Source organism: Oryx dammah, unplaced genomic scaffold (assembly GCF_014754425.2).
Source record: "Oryx dammah isolate SB20612 unplaced genomic scaffold, SCBI_Odam_1.1 HiC_scaffold_12, whole genome shotgun sequence".
Classification (NCBI taxonomy): Eukaryota; Metazoa; Chordata; class Mammalia; order Artiodactyla; family Bovidae; genus Oryx; species Oryx dammah.
In genome coordinates, this window is record NW_024070196.1 from 4540641 (window position 1) to 4563811 (window position 23171).

A 23171-nucleotide genomic window follows, 5' to 3' on the forward strand; every position below is an offset into this window, starting at 1 on the left:
GTGTTGACAGGGTTGGTTTCTTCTGGGGGCTTGGTGAGAATCTGTACCGTGCCTCGCCTCCACCTTGCAGTGGGTGCCAGCAGCTCTTGGCTTGCAGCCATGTCGCTCCAGCTCTGCCACTGCCTTCCCCTTGCCATACCTGCCTCTCCTCCTTTGATGTCTTTTTAAGACCAGGTGTTGGATTTAGGGTGGGCCCTAATCCACAGTGATTGAATTTTGATATCTTTACCTTAATTGTAGCTACAAAGACCCTTATTCCAAATAAGGTCATATTAAAATATTTATGTATGTATTTATATACTTGTACATTGATTTGGCTGTGCCAGGTCTTAGCTGTGGCACGCAGGGTTTGTTCCCTAACCAGGGATGGAACCCAGGCCCTCTCCATTGGGAGCGTGGAGTCTTAGCCACTGGATCACCAGCGAAGTTCCAACGTCATATTTGAGGTTTCAAGTGAGTACACCTCCAGGGTCAGGGAGGGCTCCTCCTATGGGAAGGGATTCAGGGGCAAGCGTCGTCTACAAGGGGGAATGTGCTGCGCAAAGATGTTTCTGTGGGCATGTGTGCATGTGTGCTAAGTATTTCAGTCGTGTCTGACTCTCTGCGACCCCATGGACTGTAGCCCACCAGGCTCCTCTGTCCATGAGATTCTCCAGGCAGGAATACTGGAGCGGGTTGCCATGCCCTCTTCCAGGGGTCTTCTCCACACAGGGATCAAACCATGTCTCTCAATCCCCTGCACTGCAGGCAGACTCCTTACCTCGGGTGCCACCTGGGAAGCTCAAACTTGTTTCTACCGCTTAAATCCACAACTAAAAAACAAAAACAAAAAAACGAAGACGAAAAGAAATCATTTGTTGAATCTTAGGAAAAGCCTTCAGAAAACCACCCCAAATAACAGATTTATAGGTTCAAACATCCCGTTTCTAGTGTCTATTTTGATAGTTTTGACATAAATGTGTACCTGTGAAATCATTGCCTCAATCAAGATAGGAAGATTTTCAATGCCTCCAAAAGCTTCCGTGTGTCCCTTTATAATCCATCTTCCTGCCCCTTCCTGCACCCCGGCCCCAGCCCCAACTAACCATGGGTCTACTTTCTGTTACTATCGATTTATTTGCTTATCTACTATTTTAATTTCAAGTGCCATCATACAGATGGGTTTTGTTTGGCTTCTGTGTTAGTCCGTTCAGGATGCTGGAACACAGTACCACAGGCTGAGTGGCTTATGAACAACAGACATTTATTTTCCTCATCTGGAGGCTGGAAGTCCAAGATCAGGGAGACAGCACCGTCGAGTGAGGGTCCTCTTCCTGGTCACAGCGGTCTAGCTGTACCCTTATGGGGTAGAAGCGGGTAGGAAAGTCTGAGGGAACTCTTTTATACCAGCACTAATGCACTCTCATGGCTTAATCACCCCTCAAAGTCTCAACCCTACCATCATCATCACATTGGGCATTAGGATTTCAGCATATGAATTGGGTAGGGGAGAAGACAAACATTCAGATCACAGAAGCTTCTTTTGTTCTGCATTCTTCTGAGGTTCGTCTGGGTTGTTGGGAGTATCAGTAGTTGTTCAGTCGCTCAGTCGTATGACACCATGGACTGCAGCACATTAGGCTTCCCTGTCCTTCACTGTCTCCTGGAGCTTGCTCAAACTCATGTCCATTGAGTCAGTGATGCTATCTAACCTTATCATCCTCTGCCGCCTTCTCCTTTTGCCCTAAATCTTTCCCAGCATCAGAGTATCTTCCAATCAGTTGGCTCTTCGTGTCAGATACCCAAAGTATTGGAGCTTCAGCTTCAGCATCAATCTTTCCAGTGAATAGTCAGGATTGATTTCTTTTAGGATTGACTGGTTTGATCTCCTTGCAGTCCAAGGGACTCTCAAGAATCTTCACTAGCACCGCAATTTGAAAACATCAATTCTTCAATGCTCAGCATTTTTTGTGGCCCAGCTCTCACATCTGTACATGACTACTGGAAAAATCATAGCTTTGACTAGAGGGACCTGTGTCAGCAAAGTGATATCTCTGCTTTTTAATATGCTGTCTAGGTTTATCATAACTTTCCTTCTAAGGACCAAGCGTCTTTTAATTTCATGGCTGCAGTCACCGTCTGTAGTGATTTTGGAGTTCAGAAAATAAAGTCTGTCCCTGCTTCCACTTTCCCCTCCTTCTATTTGCTGTGAAGTGATCGAACTGGATGCCATGATCTTAGTTTTTTGTTTTTAATTTACTTATTTTAATTGGAAGATAATGACTTTACAATATTGTGGTGGTTTTTGCCACACATCGACATGAATCAACCATGGGTGTACATATGTCCCCCATCCTGAACTCCTCTCCCACCTCCCTCCCCACCCTGTCCCTCTGGGTTGTCCCAGATAACCAGTTTTGAGTGCCCTGCTTTATGCATTGAACTTGTACTGGTGATTTACTTTACATACAGTAATATATATGTTTCAATGCTATTCTCTCAAATCATCCCACCTTCGCCTTCTCCCATAGAGTCCAGAAGTCTGTTCTTTACATCTGTGTCTCTTTTGGTGCCTTGCATATAGGACCACTGAGATCTTAGTTTTTTAAAATGTTGAGTTGTAAGCCAGATTTTTCACTCTCCTCTGTTACCCTCATCAAGAGGCTCTTTAGCTTCTCTTCACTTTCTGCCATTCAAGCGGTATCATCTGCATATATGAGGTTATTTATATTTCTCCCAGTAATCTTGATTCCAGCTTGTGATTCATCCAGCCCAGCATTTCACATGATGTATTCTGCATAGAAATTAAATAAGCAGGGTAACAATAAGCAGGAATCCCATCACCTTCACTGCTTTGTTAGTAGTAATGCCTAAGGCCCACTTGACTTCACACTCCAGGATGTCTGGCTGTAGGTAAGTGATCACACTATTGTGGTTATCTGGGTCACTAAGACTTTTTTGGTATAGTTCTGTGTATTCCTGCTATCTCTTCTTAATCTCTTCTGCCTCTGTTAGGTATCAATAGTTCAGACTTTTTTTTATTGCTGTGTTGTCCTATTATATGAACCCAGCACAGTTTGTTTATTCACTTCTTAAAAGATTTTCAGTCAGTGAATTAATCTGATATTGCAATATTGGAGGAGAGATGAGGGAACATTAAGGGTAATTTCTCAGATCTGATCTGGGTTTTCTCTTTCTTTCCTCCCTCTCTCTCCCTGCCTAACCTCCAGGTTACCCTCACATGCTCAGGCCATGCCCACACTTCTTTCCCCAGCCTTCATTGCTTCAACCATTGGCCCAATGCTGGCCATTTGCTGCTAGATTACAAATTGGAGTGAGTGGTCCCAGTTAGGCGGCAGCTGAAACCTAATTTAGATGCTTCTCTCATCAGCCTCTCCTGAGGCCTGCCATTCTCCCCATGTCTGCGTGGGTCCCCCACACCCCTGCTCTCACTTGCATAGCCCTCCTTCCCTCTATTTTCCTCTTCTGAGTCGCCTACGTCAACTCGCCAGCACTTGGATGTGGTCCACTGCCTCTTCTCCAGCATCCATGCTCAATAGCCTTGCCCAGAGGCATCCTATTGCTGGCCCCAGCCCACGTCCACGCAGTCTAGGGCTTCTTCTGGATATATCTCAGTCACTTAGTTAAGAGAGGCAGCATGGCAGTGTTTGAGAGCGCTGAACCTGGGGTAGGCCGCCGTGTCTCAGCTGTGGGCGTGGGGCAGCTGTCTCCTCATTAACAGGTTGGGGACAGTAACAGTCCTACTTCATACAGCCATCATGAGGATTGGAGATTTATTTGTGAATAACTTAGAACAGTGTTTAGCACTTAATAAGTACTGCTGACAAAGGTCCATGTAGTCAAAGCTAATTTTTCCAGTAGTCATGTACAAATGTGAGAGTTGGACCATAAAGAAGGCTAAGCACTGAAGAACTGATGCTTTCAAATTGTGCTGGAGAAGAATCTTGAGAGTCCCTTAGACAGCATGGAAATCAAGCCAGTCAATCCTAAAAGAAATCAATCCTGAATATTCATTGGAAGGACTGATGCTGGAGCTGAAATTCCAATACTTTGGCTATCTGATGTGAAGAGTGGACTCATTAGAAAAGACCCTGATGCAGGAGGAGAAGGGGACAGCAGAGGATGAGATGGTTGGATGGCATCACCAACTCAATGGACATGAGTTTGGGTAAACTCCGGGAGTTGGTGATGGACAGGGAAGCCTGGCGTGCTGTAGTCCATGGGGTCGCTAAGAGTTGGACACGACTGAGTGACTGAACCACAATGAAGCATTATATATGTTTTCCATAAAATAAAAATAAATGTTCAAGTGCTCTTTCTCACCACAAACAATTCTGTTTCTATTCACAGATTTATTCATCCAAAGGTCATTTATCGCGAGTCTCTCTGAGCCAGGAACTCTTCTAAGAGCTGGGGAATAAAGCAGTGAACACAACACAAACTACTTCCTACTAGGGAAGACAGACACACGAATTGACAACTGAAAATACAGACCATGTCGGTTAAGTCCTATGAGGAAATATATAGTAGTCTAAGAGGAAGACTTGAATTCCCAAGGGTGGGTGGGAGTGGGCTGGGCCGCACAAGAGAGCTGCAGTTAGGTCAGTCGGGAGGGGTCTTGTTGGGAAGGCACTCTCTGCGGGAAGACCCGAATGTGCTCAGGTAGAGGGCCACGGGCTGTCTGCAGAAAGCGCATCCTTGGCAGTGGGAATAACAGGGACAGAGGCCCAGAGGCCCTGGCACCTAGTGGTCCAGGGGCCACTGTGGTTTGGCTGACTGTGGAGGGGTACAGTGTGCTGACTTTTCATATGTTCTATGTGCTGTTGGAACCGCTTGACCTTGATGTTTAAATTTAAAAATGTCTTCTGACATTCTGCACCCTGCTCCCCGCTGTTTAGAGATTGAGACTGTGATGCAATTTAGAGCCTCCACACTTTTCAGCATACAGATACAGTGCTGGACACGGTGCTGTAGAAATGCAATGAGCCGACAGCACGGCGCTGTGGTTACACCACGGCGCTGTGGTTACACCACCACCGCGATGTTGGGACGCCTGGGGAGCAGGGGCGCTAGGAATGATGCTCTTATCCCCAGGGCTTCACTAGATGCCTGACTGCTGAGAGCTGGGTTTAGCATCCAAAGAGGAATGTGGAGATGGTTGGCAGGGGGTAACTAAGATGGTAAAAGAATTGGAAAATACATTCAGAGGGGCCATTTTAGGGGCTGAGCATGCAATTACTTAGCTGAAAGAAGAGATGCTTATGTGTTCTTATCCATTTCCACTGAGAACAGATTGGAAGAAAATTGGCTTAACTTGCAGCAAGATGACTTTAAGGATATTTGTAAAACAACCACCAAGCAAAAACAAAACAAAACAAAAACACGGCAGACTGTTTGACTCCCAGTCTCTAAAATTACTGAAAGGAGGCTAAGTTGCTTCAGCTGTGTCTGTTTGCAACCCCATGGATTGCAGCATGTCAGGCTACCCTGTCCTTCGCCATCTCCCAGAGTTTGCTCAAACTCATGTCCATCGAGGTCAGTGATGCCATCCAACCACCTCTGCAACCCTCTTCTCCTTTGCCTTCAATCTTTTCGAGCATCAAGGTCTTTTCTAATGTATATACAGTCCCCTTCCTTTCAATACACACACACATTTCTACCCATAATTTTTAACCTTGTTATCAGATTAACTTCTTTCTAGAGCTATGTATTACAAAGCAAATCAGTCATTTAAAAACTACAAAAAGTAGGAAGCTTAGCTAACATCTCCCTAGAATTCTGCCTAATAGCAGAAAATCTGAGTACATTTCTCCAAGTATAGCTTATTGGAGTTCCACTGAACCTCTGTGGTACACCGAATCAGTTATACACTATGCGATTCTAATTTAAAAAAATTTAAGCTTAAAGATACCCATATTCCTCAGTGTTGTGTTTTAGACATGCACTTGGTGGTAGCTGCCCAGCTCACAGTCATCCCGCCTTCTCTGGAGTGGCCTGTGACACGGCGGCGGCCCCCGAGGGAGCTGGTCTTTCCCGGCCTTTGGATGGGCTGGCTGACAGAGCTTCAGTAGCTTTGTCAGTCACAAGCAGGCAACTGAACGCTTCTGAGAACATTCCATGTTCACAGAGGCCCTACTGTGTGTCACACAGTTCTGAGATCCTTAAAGCATTATTCCCTTCCGCCTTGGAGAAGGCACTGGTGACCCATTCCAGCGCTCTTGCCTGGAAAATCCCATGGATGGAGGAGCCTGGTGGGCTACAGTCCATGGGGTCTCGAAGAGTCGGACACAACTGAGCAACTTCACTTTCACTTTTCACTTGCATGCATTGGAGAAGGAAATGGCAACCCACTCCAGTGTTCTTGCCTGGAGAATCCCAGGGATGGGGGAGCCTGGTGGGCTGCCGTCTATGGGGTCACACAGAGTCAGTGACTCAGCAGCAGCAGCAGCAGTAAACTTTATGAAGTAGTGTTAGAAATGTAACATTGTACAGGTAAAACTTTAAAATATATGTGGCTGATTCATGTCGATGTACGGCAAAAGCCATCACAGTATTCAATGCATGAGACAGGGCGCTCAGGGCTGGTGCACTGGGATGACCCTAAGGGATGGGATGGGGAGGGAGGTTGGGTGGGGGGGGATTCAGGATGGGGAACACACGTACACCCATGAGTGAGTCATGTGAATGTACGGCAAAAACCACTACAATATTGTAAAGTAATTAACTTCCAATTAAAATAAATTAAAAAATTAATTAAGTAACAAGACAAAGAAATGGAAAGGGAGAAAATATAACATATGTTAATTCAATCTTTCAAAAGAACACAGAGTGCACTAAAAATCAGAGCTAGATCATTCATAAAAGTCTTCTGCAAGAAGCAACAAAGCAAGAAGCATAATAATTAAATTAAGGAAAAACCAAAAAGGAGTAGAGAAAGAAGAATTAAATGGAAAAGTGTAGTTGTAAATACAACTAAATTTGAAATAAAAAATTACATATGTATATGGATTTTACCAAAAAATTAAAAATATAAATATAAAAAATAAATAGGTGAAGGTTTGCTGAGCATTTTTAATACCAGGAAAATCTCATTCAGTAATTTAAATGCCTTATAAAGCAAAGAGCACAAACAATAACAAGGAAAAACTGTATCAAAATTTAAAAACAACTGGTCTTCTGGGGAATTCTTTGGTGGTCCAGTGGTTAGGACTCTGTACTTTCACTGCTGTGGCCCAAGTTCAATCTCTGATCATGGAACTAAGATCCCCTGCAAGCCATGAAGAGTGGCCAAAAAAGAAACCTGGTCTCTAGAAGACACCGTTGAGAAAATTAAAAGGCAAACTGCAGACCGGAAGAAAATATTAGCAACTATATCTGACAAAGAACTTGTATCCAGACCACATGAAGACTCTTACAGCCCAATAAACAGAAAAGAACTCAATAAAAAAATTGGACAACAAGTTTGAACAGGCACTGGCAACAGAAAGTGTTGAATGGTCGATAAGCACATAACAGGCCTTCCCTGGTGTCCCAGTGGCTAGGAGCCTGCCTTCCAGCGCAGGGGACGCGGGTGTGAGCCCTGCTCAGAGAACTAAGGGGCTTCCCTTGTAGCTTAGTCTGTAAAGACTCTGCCTGCAATGCAGAAGACTGGGGTTTGATTCCTAGGTCGGGAAGATCCCTGGGGAAGGGAATGGCAACCCACTCCAATATTCTTACCTGGAGAATCCCATAAATAGAGGAGTCTGGCGGGCTACCGCCCACGGGGTCTCAAGAGCTGGGCATGACTTAGCGACCAAACCACCACCACCAGGGAACTAAGACTCCACATGCCTTGGGGCAAACAAAACTGCCTTCTGCAACTACTGGCTCCACAAACCCGCAGCTAGAGAGAAGCCTGCGTGCTATAACAGAGATCCTGTGTGCCACAACCAGGGCCCAACTCAGCAAAGAATAAATAAACAATATTAAAAAGTAAGCACAGAAGATGCTCAACACCATTAGCCATCTGGAAGATGGAAATTGGAACTACAATGAGAGATACCGCTGTATAACCACTAGAATAGCCAAAATTAAAAGTTTAATATTGACATTACCAAAAGTTGTCAAAGATGGGGAGCTGGAAATCTTATACACTGCTTGTAGGAATAGAAAATATCACAACCACTAAAGGAAAATATTTTGATGATTTGTTATACAGGTAAACACATATGTATCAGACAACCCAACAATTTCCACTCCTAGGTAATTACCCAGAAGAAATAAAACCTTGTCTAATAAAGATTTGTAACAGAATGTTCATAGCCCATGTCTGAAAAAAACCCAGATGTCCATCCATAAGAGGACATTATGGAAAATAAACTATGGTCTATCCTAGCAATAGAGCCCTATTCAGCATTAAAGAGGGAGAAACTGCTGATACACACAACACAGATAAACCTCAAAAATAAATGAAGCCAGACACAGAAAAGCACATACTGTATGAATCCGTTTGTATGAAATCCTATCAGATGCCAATTAACCTGCAGTGGCAGAAGGGAGAAGACCAGTGCTTACCCGGGGCTGGGGGAGGGTGAAGAATGGCAGTCAAGGGGCACAGGCGACTTTGGGGGATGGTGGAAGTACTGTGTGTCTTGACGGTGTGGTGGGCACGCAGGTGTAGACAGGTGGACAAAGAATGCCACCTGCTCTAGGAATAAACAAAGGATGTGACCGCCATCAAGCCACCAGCCACTGCGGCCACCCTCATCTGTGCATCCTGAGGGGTATGGGGTGGAGAAATTAGGATACTGGCTTAAGATGGCTAAGGTTCTTCTCCAAGAAATGACCTCAACTAAGCCCTGATTCTTGCATCTTCCCATATATAGAAAAGCACTAAGTTCATTAACTTGAGATATCTGTTTTTCTTTAATTAACAGTAATTTTTTTGATGGTCTGAGTACCTGGCTTTTGTTGCAAAAACTAGACATCCCAACCCTCTGCCATGGGTGGGGGCTGGACAGGGAGGCTCACACAGTGATGACCGATCCAAAGAGCCAAAGAAGGCCTCGTGGTGGGTGACGGGCTGAGGGCCACGAGACAGCAAGCCCCCACGTTCATATGTCCATCCCAGAGAGCTTACCTTGCTTTTGCTCCTGAGTGTGGGTAGCATCTACCGATTTTTTCTTGACCTTTGGAGCCTCTGATCTCACTGACATAGAAAGCATTCTGTGTTAGCATTTTAGTTACATCCGTAAGATTGGTGACTGTAAATATCTACAAATAAATCCTGATACTTCCATGAAAATACTACTCCAACACTCTGAAATTCAAATGGATCATCTTTATGACATGGTAATAGAGTTTAATTAGAGTTATCATCATACAGAGTTTTCTCTTTGTAAACAGCATGTTTTACAAGCATGATTTGAATTTTTAATATTGGAAACTTTTTTTTTTTTTTACAGTATAAGAACAGCTCAGTTCAGTGGCTCAGTTGTGTCCGACTCTGTGACCCCATGAACCACAGCACGCCAGGCCTCCCTGTCCATCACCAATTCCCAGAGTCCACCCAAACCCATGTCCATTGAGTTGATGTCGTCCCCTTCTCCTCCTGCCCTCAATCTTTCCCAGCATCAGGGTCTTTGCAAATGAGTCAGCTCTTCGCATCAGGTGGCCAAAGTATTGGCGTTTCAGCTTCAACATCAGTCCCTCAAATGAACATCCAGGACTGATTTCCTCTAGGATGAACTGGTTGGATCTCCTTGCAGTCCAAGGGACTCTCAAGAGTCTTCTCCAACACCACAGTTCAAAATCATCAATTCTTCGGTGCCCAGCTTTCTTTATAGTCCAACTGTCACATCCATACATGACCACTGGAAAAACCACAGCCTTGACTAGAAGGACCTTAGTCGGCAAAGTAATGTCTCTGCTTTTTAATATGTTATCTGGGTTGATCATAACTTTCCTTCCAAGGAGCAAGCGTCTTTTAATTTCATTGGCTGCAGTCACCATCCGCAGTGATTTTGGAGCCAGAAAAAAAAAAGTCAGCCACTGTTTCCACTGTTTCCCCATCTATTTGCCATGAAGAGATGGGACTGGATGCCATGATCTTAGTACAAGAACAGCCTTCACTATAACTTTTTGTGGCAAGGGAATTTTCTTAGAATCAATTGCTTTTTCTGAAAAGTACCAGTAATGTAATACCATCAATTTATTTGAGCAACTCTGACAATTCATGTATTCTTTAGACCAGCTTCTCCATGTAGGCAAATCTTATCTTCTCATTCTTTCTCTTCTGGTTGTTTCCTGGGGTCTGGAAGAGCAGGCTCCTTTAGATACGAAGAGAGATGGGTGGCAGACAGGGAGCGGCTCTAATTCAGTCAGAACTCAGGGAAGAAAGGCCCTGGCTCGGGAGAGCTGTGTTCCCTTCCAGTGCCTTGGCAGCTGGGGCAGCACTTGAAAAGCCGCTTTCAGCTGCACTGGTGGCATCTTAGGTTCTGTGTAACTCTAGAAGCTTCTGTCGCGGGCTGTCCCCTGAGCCCTAACAAGAGTTCCTTCCACAGTGACAAAGCATGAGAATGCGGCTCTTCCAGTGCCTCTTACAGGTTTTATAAAGAGGATATGGTTCAAGTTTTTATAGATTCGCCTGAGGTTGAAGCACTGTTTCCTTGCGAAAGTGAAAATGAAAGTTGCTCAGTCGTGTCCGACTCTTTGCAACCCCTTGGACTACTGTTTCCTTAACCCTCCACATTTCTTCTGCTTCAAAACCATGAAATGGTGGTGAAGATATCACATCCCATCTTTAATCTCCAGGTTAAGTCAGCCTCTCTGCATCACAGAATGTCAGAGCCAAACGTAACCCTAGAGGCCCTTACGTCATAGATCAGGAGACCGTGACCCAGGGAGGCCCAGCGGCCCAGTTCCCACGGGTCGGATCAGACTGCAGACTCGCCAGGCCGTCCCCGAGGCGCTTGAAACCTGGGCTGCAGAATTGCGTTGTGGGACCGCCCTGTGCGCTGCAGGGCGTCTAGCAGCGTCCCTGGCCTTTCCTCACCTCTTCCCCTCCTCCATGGCAGCAGCCCCAAATGTCTCCAGACACTGCCCGATGCCCCATCGGGGTGCGGGAAGAACCAGCCCTGGCTGAGAACCACTGGTCTAGTGATTCCATCGGCACTCTGCCCACGGTGATAAGGGATGCCCAGTTTTAATGACAACAGTCATCATGGGACTTTCATGATGACTGGCGGCTGTCAGTGGCTAAGTGGCTTATTTAGCCAGTGGCTAAGTGGTCCAGTGGCTAAGACTGTATCCTCCCAATGCAGGGGGGCCTGGGCTCCACCCCTGGTCAGGGAACTAGATCCCACATGCCACAACTCAGGATCCTGCATGCTGCGACAAAGACCAGGCACAGTCAAATAAAGAAACAAATCTTTAAATAAATAACAATGGTTCGGAGAAGGAAATGGCAACCCACTCCAGTATTCTTGCCTGGAGAATCCCATGGACAGAGGAGCCTGGCTGGATGCAGTCCATGGGGTCACAGAGCGTTGGGCACGACTGAGTCACACACACACACACACGCACACGCACACACACACACGCACGCACGCACGCGCACACACGCACACACGCGCACACACACACACACACACACACACACGCGCGCGCGCGCGCGACAACGGCTGCCCCCACAAGTGCCCCTTCCGGAGGCCCCTTCCCCCAGCCAACTGCTAACGGAACCCAGCCTTTCTCACCCAGCTCCTCCTCGGTAAGAGGCAGCCCTGGGTGGGTTCAGAGGCCTGCAGGAGTCAGGTTCCCTCACGTGGCCTCCCCGACGCCTTTCTGAGCTCCTGGGAGTGGGGGTGTGCCCTCCCTGACGGTGAGCTCCTGGGAGTGGGGGTGTGCCCTCCCTGATGGTGTAACTCACCCCACAGCTGCCCCTACTGCCTTCAGGGCTAGGGACAAAGCAGCAACACACCAAGGCCACTGGCGAAACAGCTCTTAGGGAGGCTCAGTTCTGTTCAAACACAAAGGCACAGCTGCTTGGATCACACGTGGATATCGGAGCAAAGGTGAAAGGATCACCCCCTGGAAAGGGACTGAAGGGCAGCCCGCTACAGCTCGAGACCCACAGAGCCATCCGGGGACCCTGCGGGCTGTGCGCTCCGGGGCGGGGCAGGGAGAGCTGGGGTGGGGGTGGGTAAGGCCTGGAAGCGCGACATTCTCTTTTCACTTGACGTAAATGAGGCTGGAACTGAGTAAACCTCGGGTAAGAAGACCAATACAGCAAAAACGAAATCACTCCTGAGATTTCCCAGTGCTCATGCTAAGCAAATAGCTGTACGGTGAGGAGTCTGTCACTTAAGGAATAACTATATTAGGTGCTCTTTTGGTCAGAAAGCTTTTATGGAACTCTGGTGTCAGGAGACTACAGCCGATGAAAGAAATGTTCATTCATCCATTTCTCCATTCATTTCGGAATTCATTGAATAAATACTTGGGAAGAATGTACGTGCAATTCCCTGGATCACTGTGGAGCTCTGCTGCTGAGGCAACATCAGAATGCCCAGCTGGGGAATTTATCCTGGAAAACGGCCACTGAAAATGGACACTACTTGACTCCCCAGGCAAGGCACAGCAGCCCCTCCACAGGGAAGATTTCGACGCGGCAGATGGTGCCCGGGGTCTGGGCATGAGGCGCGGCCTGCGCTTCTGCTGAGGGTCTCGTGTCCGAGACTCCACACCACCTCCGGAGGACAGAGAACAGCAGCACGGTGGAAGCATCCTGGATTCTAGAGCGCCCATCCTACCCAAGCACCCCGGGGACTATCACCGTGAGGCCAATCACTGTGCGCAGTGCTGGACCCAGCCATCCTGACACCCGGGGTCCAGAGCCAGTGCGGCCCCTCCAAGTGTCCAGGGGACCGCCTGCTCCTCAAGCTACTCCTTGTGCTCATGGTTGTGGAATGTTTGCTTCCCCCTCCTCACTTCATACCTTGAAGCCCTAATTCCCGACAGACCCTCAAGGAAGTAATAAAAGCTAAAAGAGGTCATAGGGTGGGTCCCCAATCTGACAGGATTAGTGTCCTTACAAGCAGAGAGCTCTGCTCGCTCTCTCTCCACTGAGGACACAGCAAGAAGGTGGCCATCTGCAAGCCAGGAAGAGAGAGATTGCTCCAGAACCCAGCCATGCTGGTACCCTGATCTCAGACATCCAGATCTCAGACTTGTGAGAAAATAAATTTCTGTTGCTTAAGCCACTCAGGCTGTGGCATTTTGTTATGGTAGTCCTAGAAAACAAATACAGTCCAGGCAGAACCCCTGCCCAAAGGAAAAGACCCTTGGTTGCCCCACTCCATTCCAGAAGCTCCTCACCGTGCAGCCCAGAATTTACACTACTGAGCGGTCCTTCATGCTTTACCCCATGCTCTGCTGAATTTCTGTGAGGTCCGCAGGGACGGGGCGGGGCAGGGAGAGCTGGGGTGCAGGCGGGTAAGGCCTGGAAGCGCGACATTCTCTTTTCACCTGATGTAAATGAGCCTGGAACTGAGTAAACCTCAGGTAAGAAGACCAATACAGCAAAAACGAAATCACTCCTGAGATTTCCCAGTGCACATGCTAAGCAAATAGCTGTACGGTGAGGAGTCTCACTTTGCAGTTGAGGAATATGAAGCTTAAAACAGTTAGGAAAGTTTCCCAAAATAACACTGACCTGCATGGTGGCTCTGGAATTACACAGAACACAGTTCTGAAAGCTCCTATGGTCATCAGACCCACACCTGCAAGACAGCTCTTCTGGGATGTCTTTCTCATTGTGAGTCTCTGACTTTCTTGCTTATTCCTTTGTGGGGTGCCCTAGGGTCGCTCTCACTCACAGGCTAAGCCCCTGCATTCCTTGGCCTCTCTCCTAACTAAGCTTCCTACACAGTTGCAGACTCGGATTGCACTTATCTGACCCTGATCCCTCATCATCCTCTCCCTTCCTCTCCAGCCCTTTGGACCATCCTGTCTTACCCCTTGGGTGTAGCCCAGGTTCACAGCACCCTCGTGCAGAGCTGTAGCCGAAGGTGTGGTCCCCATCCCTGTTTCGACCGTCGTCACCTTCTCAGTGCCGCCCTCCCCCCGCCCTCACGGATGCCCTCAGCAGACGCCTCTTTCTTCTCCTTCGCACAGTGCATACCCTCCAAGCACACTCATCATCCTGCTGGGGCCACAGGGCTTTGTCATGGGAATGGGAAATATTGCAGCGGTGGAACGTGCAGACAGGTATGAGGAGGGGCATCCATCGTCTCCCAGGGATGGCACAGACACAAAGACTGTGTGTTCAGGGAGAGGGTCGCCGTGCGCCAACACAGGCAGGACAGGTTCTGGAGCAAATGGCCCTGAGACATCATCACGGGGTAGGACCCACACTTCAGGGAAAGACATCCGTTCATTCATGCATCAAATCTTTATTATGCTCCAGGTCCTGTGCTGACTGTTGGCAGTGCAGCAGTGAACAAGCTCCCTGGGGAAGTCAGACAACAGTTCAGTCTGTGTCTGGATGGCAGACTGGGACAAGGGCTCTGCAGGACTAACCAGGCTGATGTGATAGAGGGCCCGGGAGACAGGAGTGTATCAGGAGCAGCTGCGGGGAGGAGCAGGTCTCAGGTAGGAAAGCCCTTTTTCAAGCCTGAGGAACACAAAGAAGCTGATGGTGCCGGAAGACAGTTTTTCTAATCAACTCAAGAATTAAATTATTCTGAAACACCTCATGGTTTGAGGTGGAAATCCACAAAATTTATATGAACCATTCTATATTGTATTCACCCCAGATACTGAAAGTGGACCTTTAAAAATTTGATTGAAATATGGTTGATTCACAGTGTTGTGTGTTTCTGAGACTCGTACACATGGATAACTGAACTTCCACTCCACCCCTCCCCCAGCCCTCCATGGCAATCACGATCCTGTCTGTGAGTCTGTTTCCGCGTCTTAGGTCACTTGGGTCATATTTTCGAATCTATGTATAAGTGGTATCATATGGTATTTGCCTTTGTCTGACTTACTTCACTTAATATAACCATCTCTGGGTCCATTCATGTTGCTGCAAACGGCATGGTTCTGAGAATGAGCTCTGGTTCATCTTCAGTAACGCTGACAACGCGTGCCTACTGCACAGCGGGCTCTGTGCTCTCTGCCTTCATTTTCATTTAATAGCTCTCGTAATACTAATAACAGCCCTATGTGGTGGGCCCTACTCACAGATGAGAAAACTGAGGCACAGGCACACACTGCCCAAGGTCACATGGCTGAGGAATGGCAGAAGGGGCTCCAACCCGGGCCTGCGCTCAGTCATCACACCACCTCTTCCTCTAAGGCCCTTGGAGAAGGGCAGTTACATCTGAAGCGTGTCTGTACTCCAATCGCTTCACTATTTCCAAGTTCTATGATCTCAAGAAGCACTCAGTACAACGGTTCAGGCTACAGCCTCAGGAGGCTCACCATCCTGGCGCCCCGCCGGTTCCACTTCTGATTCTGAACCAAAGGGTTTCTTCCTCACCTGCTGTCACTCATCATGTGTTCAAGGGTCTCAGTTCCACCTGTAAAATGGGCTGCTGTGAGTCCCCAGGTGGGTAGGGAGCCTTCTTAGACCCTCCCCCTCTCTCCCTCTGACACCAGAAGGGGTCAGAGGCCCAGAGGAAGCAAGCTGCTTGTTAGGACCTAGTCACACCGTTTCCCAGAGAACGTCCGTTTCTAAAGGCAGAGTGCTGCACTGCCAGACCCTCAGGGTAGGGAGCAGATGGCAGACAACTGTCTGGAGGGTGGAAACCCACGTCTCCCGACTCCTGAGCGGCACCTCCCCTGGCACAGGCTGCCTGGTGTCATCTGGGGACAGGCAGGCAGTAGTCATGAGCTGGGCCCCGGAAGGGGCAGGGCGGCCATCAAGCATCCAACAGCCCCAGCCAGCCGGCAGCCTCGGTCTGCGGGGGGCTGCAGACTCATCACTGCCGCATCTCCACCTTCAGCATCCTGGCCCCGTGTTCTTTTTAAAATATATTTATTCATTTGGCCATGCTGGGCTTTAGTTGCAGCACGTGGGATCTTGGAGCTTCACTGTGGCATGTGAGCGCTTAGATGCAGCATGTGGAATTTCATGGATCCTGGGGCCCCTGCGCTAGGAGCACGGAGTCTTACTGGCCTCTACTGCTTACCCTCAGGGGATGAGGAAAGGTGAAAACTGTCTTCAGACTGGCAGGTGGCAGGGTGTGGGGCCACAGCGTCTGGAAGGTCTTTGTTTGGGGTTAGTCTGCCTGATGTGTCCTTGGGGAGACAAAGAGCAGTGAATCTTTTTAAAAATATATTATTATTATTATTATTATTTATTTACTTGTCTGCATCAGGTCTTAGCTGCAGCATGTGGGATCTTTAGTTTCGGCATGCCAACTCTTCGTTGTGGCACTTGAGATCAAGTTTCCTGACCAGGGATCGAACCCAGGTGTCTTGCATTGGGTGCCTGGAGTCTTAGCCACTGGACCACAGGGGAAGTCCCTGGGCAGTGACCCTTCACCCTGTTCAGTGGCCTTCCCAATCTGACTCAGACCTTGGCCATCACACGGTTACTGCCTGTGTGCTGGAAACGCTGTCCTGGCCTGACACTTGTGATCGGAGCTCGCAGGGCCTCCAGAACTGCCTCCTTCCCCTGCTGCTGCTGCTGCTGCTAAGTCGCTTCAGTCGTGTCCGACTCTGTGTGACCCCATAGACGGTTTCTGAGAGGCAGTATGGTTGAGTGGTTAATGGGAACTGTTTAGATGAGATTCCATCTCTTCTGTGAGATCTGGGCAGGTCACTGAACCTCTGTAGGCCTCTATTTCCTCCTCTGTAAAGTGGACTTAGCCATGGGATCCACTTCAGAGAGGTGTGATGAGAACACACAAATTGGTACTTAGGAGGGGCAAGGCTTGTTATATGATGGTTAGCTCTTGTTATGATTATTATAATTACAGATGTTCATTCTCCTGTGGTCCTCTTCCTCAACTCTTGTCCCACTCTACACTCCCAGAGGGCTCTATGGGACACTTGGGACCAGTGACAGGCACTTCTCTGAGGGCAGGGCACCACTGGCACCCAGGACAAAGCCTGGTACGGCGGGCACTTGTATATATTTACTGAATGAATGAATGCAGATTTCTGCAGGATGCCTAGGATCTAGCAGGAGTGGGTACTCAGTATTTTTCCCAAGGGGTTATTTTTGCTTTTTTAATTTATGGACAAGACTGCACCCCTCCAGCTGCCTTTCAAAGGCTTTGTGCTCGCACAGCTAAGACTCGGGACCAGGAACCCTGCCTTTGCTTATTGCCATGTCCCAATTAGTGCCAGAGCCTGTCTAGAGCCTCATTTTCCTGAGAAGAAGAAGAATGCCCAATCCTAGGCCAAAAAGAATGAGATGACACAGGAAATGTGCCAGGAGTTTCACAAAAGAAAACCTTACTATAATTGCTACTATAAAACGACATTATTTAACACGTAACCCAAAACGCATTGAGTCAATGGGGCTGTTCATTTACTGAATATCAAGGATTCCCTTGTTTAGTTCCCTTCCCAGAGGCAAGGGTACAGTGTTCTTAACTAGCTCTCTGAGATAAAGCAAATCCACTTACTCACTGCAGCTTTCAAATGCAGGTTGAACAGATCTGCCCTCTTCTCCTCACCAGCTTAAGTAAAACTTAATATGTGTTCTGAACGGTGGACACAGTTTGGAAGAGATTCCAGGGCTTCCTTGCTTGTAGGGCTAACTGTTAGAGATCTGGTGAGGAAAGTCTTACAGATAAGGCTGTCTTCCCCCCAGGGGACAGCCGCAGCCATCCCACTGCAGTCCCCAGGGGGTGTGCTATGCACACCAGGTGTCCAGCCTTGCTGTGACATTGCCACAAACAGGTGTCAATCTTCTGCACACTCCTTAAGAAGCGCTGAAGTGTCAATCGACCTTGCCCACAGGACTGCAGCTTCTGTTTGCTTCCAAATTCAGCCATCTGAAAAAACCTTGTCATTATGCTTTAAAAGTGACCTATGCTTCATTTTCTGCACACTATGTACCATGAGAATCCAGAAGCTTTGTATTAAGATGAAGCTAACGGCATTTTAGTAAGGGCTTCATGACCAGCAGCATCCTTGATTTTCCAAGGTGGGCTCAATAGGACAGAAGCAAACAAGAGACAGCAGGAAAAATAAAAAATTGGCAACAAGAAGGCTTGAAACAGGAGGCAAGGAGGCAGGGCACAACTTTAAAAGAACAACAGAGCTCGAGGACGAGACAGAGGCTAGCCAGAACCAAACAGGCCCAACATGGTGAACAAGCTGACTTCCACCAGACCTTGAGCCTCAGCATATACACACTGTAACACATCGGTAAGATAAATACATACCCACAGGCGCGTGGGACTGTGACAGTCCCACAGAGGTCAAAAAGGGGGCCGTGGCCCAATTCCTGGAAGTCCCCGGCCCTTCCCCAAATACCGAAGAACTGATACTTTCAAACTGTGAGAGTCCCTTGGACAGCAAGGAGATCAAACCAGTCAATCCTAAAGGAAATTAACCCTGACTATTTATCGGGAGGACCGATCCTGAAGCTCCAATACTTTGGCCACCTGATGTGAAGAGCTGACTCACTGAAAAAGACCCTGATGCTGGGAAAGATTGAGAGCAGGAGGAGAAGGAGATGACAGAGGATGAGATGGTTGGATGGCATCACCGACTCAATGGACATGTGTTTGAGCAAACTTGGGGAGATAGTGAAAGACAGGGAAGCCTGGTGTGCTGCAGTTCACGGGGTTGCAGAGGCTGACATGACTGAGCGACTGAACAATTCCTCAAAGTCACTAGCCTATGAGATTACACACTCCTATAAAAACTGACCACCTCATACCTTGCTGCAGCTCTTGCCTTCTAAGATGGCCTATGCTCTGTGAAGCGTGTTTCTCTCTAAATAAATCCACTTCTTACCTATCATACTGTCTCTCATTGAATTCTTTCTACGATGAGACATCAAGAACCCAGGCTTCATTAAGTCCTGTGACCCAGTGTGATCTCAGTTAAAAGACTGTGGACAAGTCCCAATCTGAGTTACACCATTTCAGGCTGGGGACTTCCTTACTGCAGAACTTCTCAGAGCTTAGTGTATTATTACGTATTGTGACCCTCTAACAGAAGATTATCGGAGAAGGCAATGGCACCCCACTCCAGCACTCTTGCCTGGAAAATCTCATGGATGGAGGAGCCTGGTGGGCTGCAGTCCATGGGGTCGCGAAGAGTCGGACACGACTGAATGACTTCACTTTCACTTTTCACTTTCATGCATTGGAGAAGGAAATGGCAACCCATTCTCCAGCGTTCTTGCCTGGAGAATCCCAGGGACGGGGGAGCCTGGTGGGCTGCCGTCTGTGGGGTCACACAGAGTCAGACATGACTGAAGTGACTTAAATAATAATAACAGAAGATTATAGAGTACACGATCCTCAAGTTTGTTTGACCAGAAATCATTTTTCATTCCCCTTGCCTCAAAGCCAATATCTTAAGGAACTACAAAAACTGCTTATTAGCATAGCAAACTTTCCCACAAAATAGGCCTTTTCACCCTCTATGAACTGCAAAATGAATATTACTCTCATTTCTTTGTAAACAGCCAGAAAAATATTCCTCTTCTGCCCCAAAAGTATGGGAGGCAGCCAGGAGGCACTGAAGCCTTTAATCTGACCCAAGAAATCCTCTTTAGTTGTTGTTTTTTAATAGTCTGTCCTCTTAGACCAAAGTCATTTCAGGGAATAATCAGAGTAATCGGTCATTACCAAGTGAGTCTCCTACAAATACAGTTTGGCTGAGTGGGGTTGAGGGGTTGGTGGAGTGCTGTTTGAAGTGGCAGAGGATTATGGCACCAAAAGCCTGCAAATATCAACCACTGCCTTAGCTGAATTGTATCCAGGAGGGCCTGCCTCACCCAGCTAGGCCCTTGGACCACAAGTTCGTGGAGTTTGCTAGGCAGATGTTGTCTTTGTCAGGCAACCTCATCTGGTAAAGCCTGCTAATCGTTTGCCCACTGTCCATTCTCACTTTCTTTCATATATTTGAAGCCCTGATTTTTAAAGGGATCCAGGAATACCTATAATACAGGCTTCATGTCACAAGTTCTCACTTGCAGCAAGCTGTGGCCGGAGACCATGTTTCCACCAATGAGATGTACACAGAAACATTGAGTGATGGCTTCCAGAAGATCTTGTTTTAGGACAGGTGATAAAGACCCTTTTGTCTCCTCATCTTTTACTTCAAGCCCTTTCCTTCCTCCTGGTTAGAATGTGGGAAATGGCTGGTACTCAAGCAGCCCTTTTGGTCCATGAGGTGGAAAACAGTTACTGAGGGTACCCAAGAATCATAAGCAGTGGAGCCTTAGACCCTGACAGTTTTATGAACTGGACTGTTGAACTCTGGATTCCTTTTATCTGAGAGAGAGATATATTTTCCTCTTGATTAAGCTACTGTGGGTTTTCTGTAACAGTTGAATTACATCTTAACTATACAGTAGATACTGCCTAAAATATTTTTCATTGAGAAATAGTTTTAAACTTACAGAAAAGTAGCATGCCTATTACAGTGAATTCTGGTATACATTTTACTCAGATTTACCAATTTGTTAATATTTTGTCACATCTCTTGGTCTCACTTTCTCTTCATAGACACACACATACACAAGTTTTAACCATCTGAGAAGGAATCGTGTACCTCATGCTCCTTTTTTCTTAAACACTTCAGTGTGAACAGGGCTCCCAGATAACCATAGTCACCAAAGCCAGGAATTCTATTATTGGTAAAGTGCATGCATGCTAAGTCGCTTCAGGACTCTTTGTGACCCTATGAACTGTAGGGATTCTCCAGGCAAGAATACTGGAGTGGGTTGCCATGCCCCCCTCCAGGGCATCTTCCTGATCCAGGGATCAAACCCACATCTCGTACGTCTCCTGCATTGGCCAGTGTATTCTTTACCAGGAGGTCCACCTGGGAAGGGCTACTGGTATAGTACTACTATCTAATCTACAGTTCATATTCCAATTTTACCAACTGCCTCAATAACGTGTTTCCCAGTCCAAGATTCAATCAGAATCATATATTTATTTGTAACATCTCAGATAACCATTTTTAAAGGGAGTATTTCTCCAAAAAAAAAAAAAAGAAAAATCCAAATGAAAAAGAAATCAGATTATCTGCATATCCATTCAGCTTACTGCCACTACATCCTCTTTACTAATTCACAAATCTGCCATTCTCCTGTGTCAAGCTCAACTCTAGACCTCTGCTTTCTGCCATCTTTCCCTGTTGCTATAACAGTGGGCGTGAATGTCCTGGCTGAAGCTCTCAAGAATATCAGCAAAGCTGAAAAGAGAGGCAATTGCCAGGCGCTTCTCAGGCCACACTCCAAAGTCACCATCAGGTTTCCAACTGTGATGGTGAAGCACGGCTCATTTTGGTTCAGTCGCTCAGTCGTGTCCGACTCTTTGCGGCCCCAAGGACTGCAGCACACCAGGCCTCCCTGTCCATCAGCCACTCCTGGAGCTTGCTCAAACTCGTGTCCATCCAGTCGGTGATACCATTCCAACCATCTCACCCTCTGTTGTCCCCTTCTTGTCCTCCCTTCAATCCTGCCCAGCATCAGGGTCTTTTCTAAGGAGTCAGTTCTTTGCATCAGGTGGCCAAAGTATTGGAGTTTCAGCTTCAGCATCAGTCCTTCCAATGAACACTCAGGACTGATCTCCTTTAGGATTGACTGGTTGGATCTTCTAGCTACCCAAGGGAGTCTCAAGAGTCTTCTCCAACACCATAGTTCAAAAGCATCAATTCTTCGGTGCTCAGCTTTCTTTATAGTCCAACTCTCACATCCATAGATGACTACTGGAAAAACCAGAGCTTTGACTACACGCACCTGTGTCAGTAATCTCTCTGCTTTTTAATATGCTGTCTAGGTTGGTCATAGCTTTTCTTCCAAGGAGCAAGCATCTTTTCATTTCATGGCTGCAGTCACCATCTGCAGTGATTTTGGAGAAAAAAAAAAAAAAAAGTCTCTCACTGTTTCCATTGTTTCCGTATCTATTTGCCATGAAGTGATGGGACCAGATGCCATGATCTTAGTTTTCTGAATGTTGAGCTTTAAGCTAACTTTTTAAGTCTCCTCTTTCACTTTCAACAAGAGACTCAAGTAGTTCTTTACTTTCTGCCATAAGGGTGGTGTCATCTGCATATCTGAGGTTATTGATATTTCTCCCAGCAACATCCAGCTTGATTCCAGCTTGTGTTTCTTCCAGCCCAGCATTTCTCATGATGTACTCTGCATATAAGTTAAATAAGCAGGGTGACAATGTACAGCCTTGATGCTCTCCTTTCCCGATTTGGAATCAGTCTGTTGTTCCATGTCCAGTTCTAACTGTTGCTTTTTGACCTGCATACAGATTTCTCAGGAGGTAGGTCAGGTGGTCTGGTGTTCCCATCTCTTTCAGAATTTTCCACAGTTTCTTGTGATCCACACAGTCAAGGCTTTGGCATAGTCAATAAAGCAGAAATAGATGTTTTTCTGGAACTCTCTTGCTTTTTCGATGATTCAGCAGATGTTGGCAATTTGCTCTCTGGTTCCTCTGCCTTTTCTAAATCCAGCTTGAACATCTGGAAGTTCATGGTTCACGTACTGTTGAAGCCTGGCTTGGAGAATTTTGAGCATTACTTTGCTAGCGTGTGAGATGAGTGCAATTGTGCAGTAGTTTGAACATTCTTTGGGACTGGAATGAAAACTGACCTCTTCCAGTCCTGTGGCCACTGCTGAGTTTTCCAAATTTGCTGGCATATTAAGTGCAGCACTTTCACAGCATCATCTTTTAGGATTTGAAATAGCTCCACTGGAATTCCATCACTTCCACTAGCTTTGTTCATGGTAGTGCTTCCTAAGGCCCACTTGACTTCACACTCCAGGATGTCTGGCTCTAAGCCAGTGTTCGTGCCACTGTGGTTATCTGGGTCATAAAGATCTTTTTGGTATAGTTCTTCTGTGTATTCTTGCCACCTTTTCTTAATATCTTCTGCTTCTGTTAAATCCATACCATTTCTGTCCTTTATCAAGCCCATCGTTGCATGAAATGTTCCCTTGGAATCTCTAATTTTCTTGAAGGGATCTCTAGTCT